Here is a 6,698-nt window from a genome sequence, read left to right as displayed (position 1 = left end):
ACAAATTTGACAACAACTTTTGGGGTCCAATTTCTCCTGTTACCCTTGGGAAAATAAAAAAATTGTTGCTAAAATATTATTTTTGTGACTAAAAAGTTAAATGTTCATTTTTTCCTTCCACGTTGCTTCTGCTCCTGTGAAGCACCTGAAGGGTTAATAATCTTCTTGAATGTAGTTTTGAGTAGCTTCAGGGGTGCAGTTTTTAGAATGGTGTCACTTTTGGGTATTTTCTGCCATATAGACCCCTCAAAGTGACTTCAAATGTGAGGTGGTCCCTAAAAAAAATGGTTTTGTAAGTTTTGTTGTAAAAATTAGAAATCGCTTGTCAAATTTTAACCCTTATAACTTCCTAACAAAAAAAAATGTTGCTTCCCAAATTGTGCTGATGTAAAGTAGACATGTGGGAAATGTTATTTAGTAACTATTTTGTGTCACATATTTCTCTGTTTTAAGGGCATACAAATTCAAAGTTTGAAAATTGCAAAATTTTCAAAATTTTTGCCATATTTCTGTTTTTTTCATAAATAAACGCAAGTTATAGCGAAAAATTTTTACCACTAAAGTGAAGTACAATATGTCACGAGAAAACAATCTCAGAATCGCCTAGATCCGTTGAAGCGTTCCAGAGTTATAACCTCATAAAGGGACAGTGGTCAGAATTGTAAAAATTGGCCTGGTCATGAACGTGCAAACCACCCTTGGGGGTGAAGGGGTTAACTCCCGGTACACCACGATCGTGTTTGATCACGGTGTGCAAGGGGTTAACGTGTCGGGGGCGGTCCGTGACCGCCCCTGACACATTGTGCCGGGTGTCAGCTGTGATAATCAGCTGACACCCGGCCGCGATCAGCGGCGCTCACCACGTGGGCGCCGCTGATCGCTATGACGTACTATCCCGTCTCTGGGAATAAAGTCCCAGGGCACATGGACGGGATAGTACGTCACATGGCAGAAAGGGGTTAAACACGGAGGTAAGAATAAGGCCTTATTCAGAGACTGGGCAGTAATAGAATAGTAAAATCCATCCAGTGATCCTCCAATGTCTGCTGGACATGGGATGGGGAGAGTTTCTAGTTCTGTTAGAACATAGACACCAGACTTCTTGCTGTTAACCAGTTAACGCTTTCTTGTCCACCGCACTGCAGTGTCCAAAGAGGAAGACAGTGAGACAGGCAGCGACATCGCATCAGAGAGCTCGTGACCTCAGAAGATCCCCAGATCCTGGTATTGTGACATAACATTAAGAACAATATTCATTCATTGATATTACTCTATAGAAGGGAACCTGTCGCCTCGTTATGCTGCTGTAAGATGCGGCCACCGCCTTTAGGGGCTTATCTACAGCATTCTATAACGCTGCAGATAAACCCCCGATCTAACCTGAAAGGTGAGAAAAAGAAGTTTTCTTATACTCACCCGGGGGCGGTCCGGTCCGATGGATGCCGCAGCGATTTTTGCCGGCAGTTTTTCCGCCTCTGCCACGTAACGGATCACTTATGACCACACTGCGTTCGGCCTCATTCATTCCCTGTGGGAATTGTGAACATCTGCTGCACTTGCGGTTTTGAACTTGCAGTGAAACAAAAAATCACAGCTCGCCGCGTTGTTTTCCGTTGCTGCAAGTACAGCATTTGCCGGATCTGCTGCGAATGGCAAAAATGGCTGATGTGACAGTAGCCTAAGTCCCTGACGACAGTGTCTGCATTAGTCATACTCATCAATGGGGGGCAGCACTAAAAGTGCCCAGGGCAGCACAAACTCTAAACACGGCCCTGAGCGGAGGCTCCTGGTTTGGATAATAAGCCAACATGATCACAGCTGCTCCAAATGAAAAGAAAATGAGTTTATTACAATGAGAGTTCGTTCACATAACTACATGATATGGTGGAGAACTATCCGATGTCTTATCAGATGGCGCTAGACCCAATATTATACCATGGGGCAGAGCAGAGCTGTACTCTGTATCTCATACTAATTCAGCATGAGAAAAAAAATCACAGCCACTGGCCACCTCCTGATGGGCACCATGAAGAATGTGACGTGACCAGATAAAGTCCATCATCACCCTGCACCTTGGCTCAGCCGGACGTGGCTCTTCTTTAGCACATGATGCTCACGAAGGAGTCACAAAAGCATTTTTTTACCAGGCAGATATTCTATATCCTGTTCAAATTGTTTTTATTGAAAATGTCCTAATTATTATACAATCCAGGTAATGACGGTCACAGAGGAGCGCCAGCCGTGCCTTCTCTGGGGAGATCAATGCAGCTCCTGCCGGGTGCCTCCAAAGAGGAAGGAGGTTGCGATGCTGGATGAACCCGGTCGGACGGAGCGCAAAGAGAGGGGAATGTAGATTTAAAATCTTCTTATATTAATCACATTGGACTACATTAATAAAAGAAGATTTTAAATCTACATTCCCCTCTCTTTGCGCTCCGTCCGACCGGGTTCATCCAGCATCGCTAATTATTATACAAGATAGAGTTAAACAAAATAAAGGAAAAAAAAGGGGAAACAAGGGAAAATAAAGGAAAATGGGAGAAGGAACTATCGCAAAGCAACAACAGTTATTCTATCTCTGATACATGTACCAAGAGATACTAAGATCAAGGGTAAGACAATGGAGTTATCATTTCTTTCACATTATCTCACCATTGTGATAATGAAACTATCACATATTATGGAAGCTATGTTCCTGATCAGGGCTGCCAAAAGGAATTTCAGGGCCCCATACTGGCAAAATTTTTGGGCTCCCATGAGACTCCGTCCAGGCTCCACCCCAGTTCTGCCTCCACTCAAGCCCCGCCTACACCCCTCAAACTTTCCACAGTCCCACCACCCACTCTTGGAAAAACTCTTCTGCCCCATTCTCACCAATCACACACTAACTGTTCCCATGGAACCGTATCACATACATAACCATCAGCTTTTGTTTTGACCAACGGATTTTTTAAGCCTGCCACCACGACAAGGTAGACTCTTTTGGCAGGGCCCTACTCTACTCTAACCTATTAAACGTTTCTTAAAATATCCAATAATCTTATTAGCAATATTTTCTATTTATTTTTCTTTAAGGGAATGTGTCACATACATTTTTTAAAGTAATTGAGATCCTATTGTTATAATCTTTTGTATAATCTGTATTTCTGATTGCAGATTATTGTATGCTGTTTCCTGAACATTTATGGAAGCTGCTCTCTTGCCTGTTTGGAGATATGGATATTGGACATATACATGTGTATATATATCATAAGACATTATAGGGGACTCTATTTCCTTGGGAGAGTTTTCTATTCATGTTCTCATGTTTAGTTTCATGCAGATGTCATTGTGCAGGAAGGGGGAAGAGGAGAGCTGTGACATTACCTACTGGGAATGGTGGATTCTGTTATCTCTCATTGTAATCCTGCTTGTTATGATAATGAGGTGACTGCTAATAAGGGATCTCTTCTGGAAGTCCCAGTCTATTAGAAAAGTCGTTTCTGTTTATTTATTATTTTATGATATAAGGGGTTACATACTTTAAACTCAATTCTTGCAAAACTTTTTTAACTATGATTAAAAGGATTGGCCATGTTCTGGTTATTGGTCATGAATGTGTTTGAGATGATAGGGCTCTTACTAATATGGCCTTTCTTGAATTACAGCAACAAATATGAAATATGGGAAATAGAAATATAGGCTATGCGGAATTTCTGCACTAAATGCCTTTTAATCATCTCATATAATTGTAGATTGTGAGCCCTCGCGGGCAGGGTCCTCGCTCCTCCTGTGCCAGTCGTGACTTGTATTGTTTAAGATTATTCTACTTGTTTTTATTATGTATACCCCTCCTCACATGTAAAGCGCCATGGAATAAATGGCGCTATAATAATAAATAATAATAATATACTCATTGGTTAATAATAACTAGAGAGTGGACAATGCCCAAAACATAAAAGCTTCATAACACATTCCCACTAAATATTTTGCTAACTAAATCTATTTTCATAAGAGTCATTTAGTTAAATCCTTTGGTCAATTACATAAAGTGCAAAATTACAGTGCCAATAACAAAAGAGAAAACAAAGAAAACAGACAAAACAAAAACAACACATATAACAATAACATATAACACAATAAAAATAAGGTCATTTTGTGAGATCAGAGAAACATAATATAAAAACAACAAAGAGTATTGCACACAATCTAAGGAACTGAAGCAGGTCCGACCCCCCTCTTTGCTTCTGCTCACCGGGCACCATACACTAGTACGGGCAGTAATGCCCTGATGGCGGCCCTGTCCCTGCCTACATGAAGTATGTAGCTAGTCTACATAGATCATGGGATGTCAGGCATCCATTCCTGGCTACCTACAGTTGCCATTTCATCTAAGTATTCAGTCAATCTATATTAAAAGGAAACTGTCACCCCCCCAAGGTCATATATGACCTATTAATATGGGCACACAGGTAATAGGTACTAGTCCTACCTGTATGCCTCATATTAACGGTCTTGTTGTGGAGAAATGTTATATTCTGCCTTTACGTTAATGATTTCTTCCATGCTCCGGGGCATTCTCTGCCTGGAAGAAATCCCTGCCCTCTCTCCTCATTACAATACTGCCCTCCTCCCATCAGCACCAGTAATAGCCCCAGAATCCTGTGCCTGAGCCATGCACCTTGTCGGCGCGCACACCAGAGATTACTGGAGCGGAAGGCGCCGGCACCTGTGCAGAAGATCCCTGAGTGCAGTACCCATAGAAGGGAGGATGAGATATGTATTTCTGGGGGAGTGCAGGGCGCAGGAGTGGGATTCCAGGGCCAAAACTGCCGTGCATGAGAGGGGGTTAGTATTACAATGAAGAGAGAAGGCAGGGATTTCTTCCAGGCAATGCAAGCCCCAGTGCCTGGAAGAACTCATTAACTTAAAAAAAGAATATAACATTTCTCAATAACAAGACCATTACTATGAGGCATACAGGTAGGTCTAGCGTAACATTTCTATTACCTGTATGCCCAAATTAATAGGTCATATACATCTCGGGGGGTGACAGATTACCGTTAAAGCATAAACACACATAGATAAGAATTAATATATATAATATGATGACGACAGCCGTCCAGACCTGCATCCCACCACAAGAAACAGTCCAGAGTAATCCCTGGAGAATGCTATCATCCTCAGTGACACAGTGAGGGGCTATGCGCCCCCTTCTGATCTCAGGCTATTTACTCATTTAGGAGTGTCTGCTCAAACTGTTGGGGTGCAGCTGTGGGACCCTATTTTCAGAGATGATGTCCTCCACCCAAGTCTCAAAAAGCTGAAAGGGTCTTCAGGAGAGGTGGGTAGTCGAGCTAGGCTATCAGACGGTCACCTCTTTAGCTGTAGTCATCCTTCCTATGGTACTATTCAGAGGTGGACATGTTATTGGTACAAATTGTGAAATTGCACACGGGCCAAGAGGTAAGGGGACCCATTTCCACCTCCAAAGCAGATACAATTATGCATTATGATGAGTTATTGGGCTGATCTTTAGCATAAAGACATAATATATCCACAAGACCATTAATATGAGTCATACAGGTAGGTCTAGCGTAACATTTCTATTACCTGTATGCTCATATTAATAGGTCATATACGTCTTGGGGGGTGACAGATTACCTTTAAAGCATAAACACACATATATTAATTCTTATCTATCTAATAGGATGACGACAGCTGTCCAGACCTGCATCCCACCACAAGAAACAGTCCAGAGTAATCCCTGGAGAATGCTATCATCCTCAGTGACACAGTGAGGGGCTATGTGCCCCCTTCTGATCTCAGGCTATTTACTCATCTAGGAGTGTCTGCTCAAACTGTTGGGGTGCAGCTGTGGGACCCTATTTTCAGAGATGATGTCCTCCACCCAAGTCTCAAAAAGCTGAAAGGGTCATCAGGAGAGGTGGGTAGTCGAGCTAGGCTATCAGACGGTCACCTCTGTAGCTGTGGTTCCATTCAGGGGTGGACAGGGTGGACATGTTATTGGTGCAAATTCTGCAACTGCCCACGGGCCAAGAGGTAAGGGGACCCATTTCAACCTCCAAAGCAAATGAAATTGGGCGCTATGATGAGTTATTGGGCTGCAAAGGATCCATATATTGTTCATGCACAGTGTCCCTCTTCCGCCTGTGTCTAACAGTGGCTCCAATATATAATTAATTTCCTGCAGTGAGAATCACATCACGTTAATAATTTCCAGGCAATCAAGCTCAACACCATCAATCCTATCACTACCAATCCTGTGTGGGCTTTTGAAAAGTTGAGAGTAAATTGTTTAACCCAACTCTGATAGACCCCATCCAGAAAAAGGGATTCCATCCCTCCTTGGATATATCTCCAGCTTTTTGCTGCAGCTCCTTTACTTTATCCATTATTGAATCATGTGCATCTTCTAGGAGCAGCATTGCTCACCTATAACAGCGCAAGTGCCCCCTTCACCTGCTAACAGGCAGTCAAGCGCCATTGTCTTCTGAAGGGCTACTATCCGCATTAGTGACATCACAAGTAGAAGCTAATGGAGGTGACGCCAACAACCAAAACATTTGATAGTAGTAGTAGCTTATGGGGGCAAAACTAACCACCAAAACATTCCGTGAAATGACAAATAAGAGCTAATGTGGGCGGAGCCAAGAACCTCACTTCCATTGAAGTGCATTGCCCAATATACTAGAGAT

General features: G+C 42.6%; 1 long non-coding RNA gene across 1 annotated transcript; it reads left to right on the top strand.

The window, feature by feature from the left end:
• The first annotated feature begins 1,163 nt into the window (after window positions 1-1,163).
• On the top strand, window positions 1,164-3,868 carry LOC141073997 (uncharacterized). The gene is made up of 3 exons (XR_012227110.1): window positions 1,164-1,224; window positions 3,157-3,238; window positions 3,313-3,868. It is a non-coding gene; the product is annotated as an uncharacterized lncRNA (long non-coding RNA).
• The last annotated feature ends 2,830 nt before the right edge of the window (window positions 3,869-6,698 follow it).

The sequence above is a fragment of the Dendrobates tinctorius genome, unplaced genomic scaffold, assembly GCF_039654945.1.
Source record: "Dendrobates tinctorius isolate UK_male_01 unplaced genomic scaffold, ASM3965494v1 ptg000322l, whole genome shotgun sequence".
Lineage (NCBI taxonomy): Eukaryota > Metazoa > Chordata > Amphibia > Anura > Dendrobatidae > Dendrobates > Dendrobates tinctorius.
The sequence above is the reverse complement of the archived record's forward strand: the minus strand, read 5'-3'. Positions and strand labels throughout refer to the sequence as shown.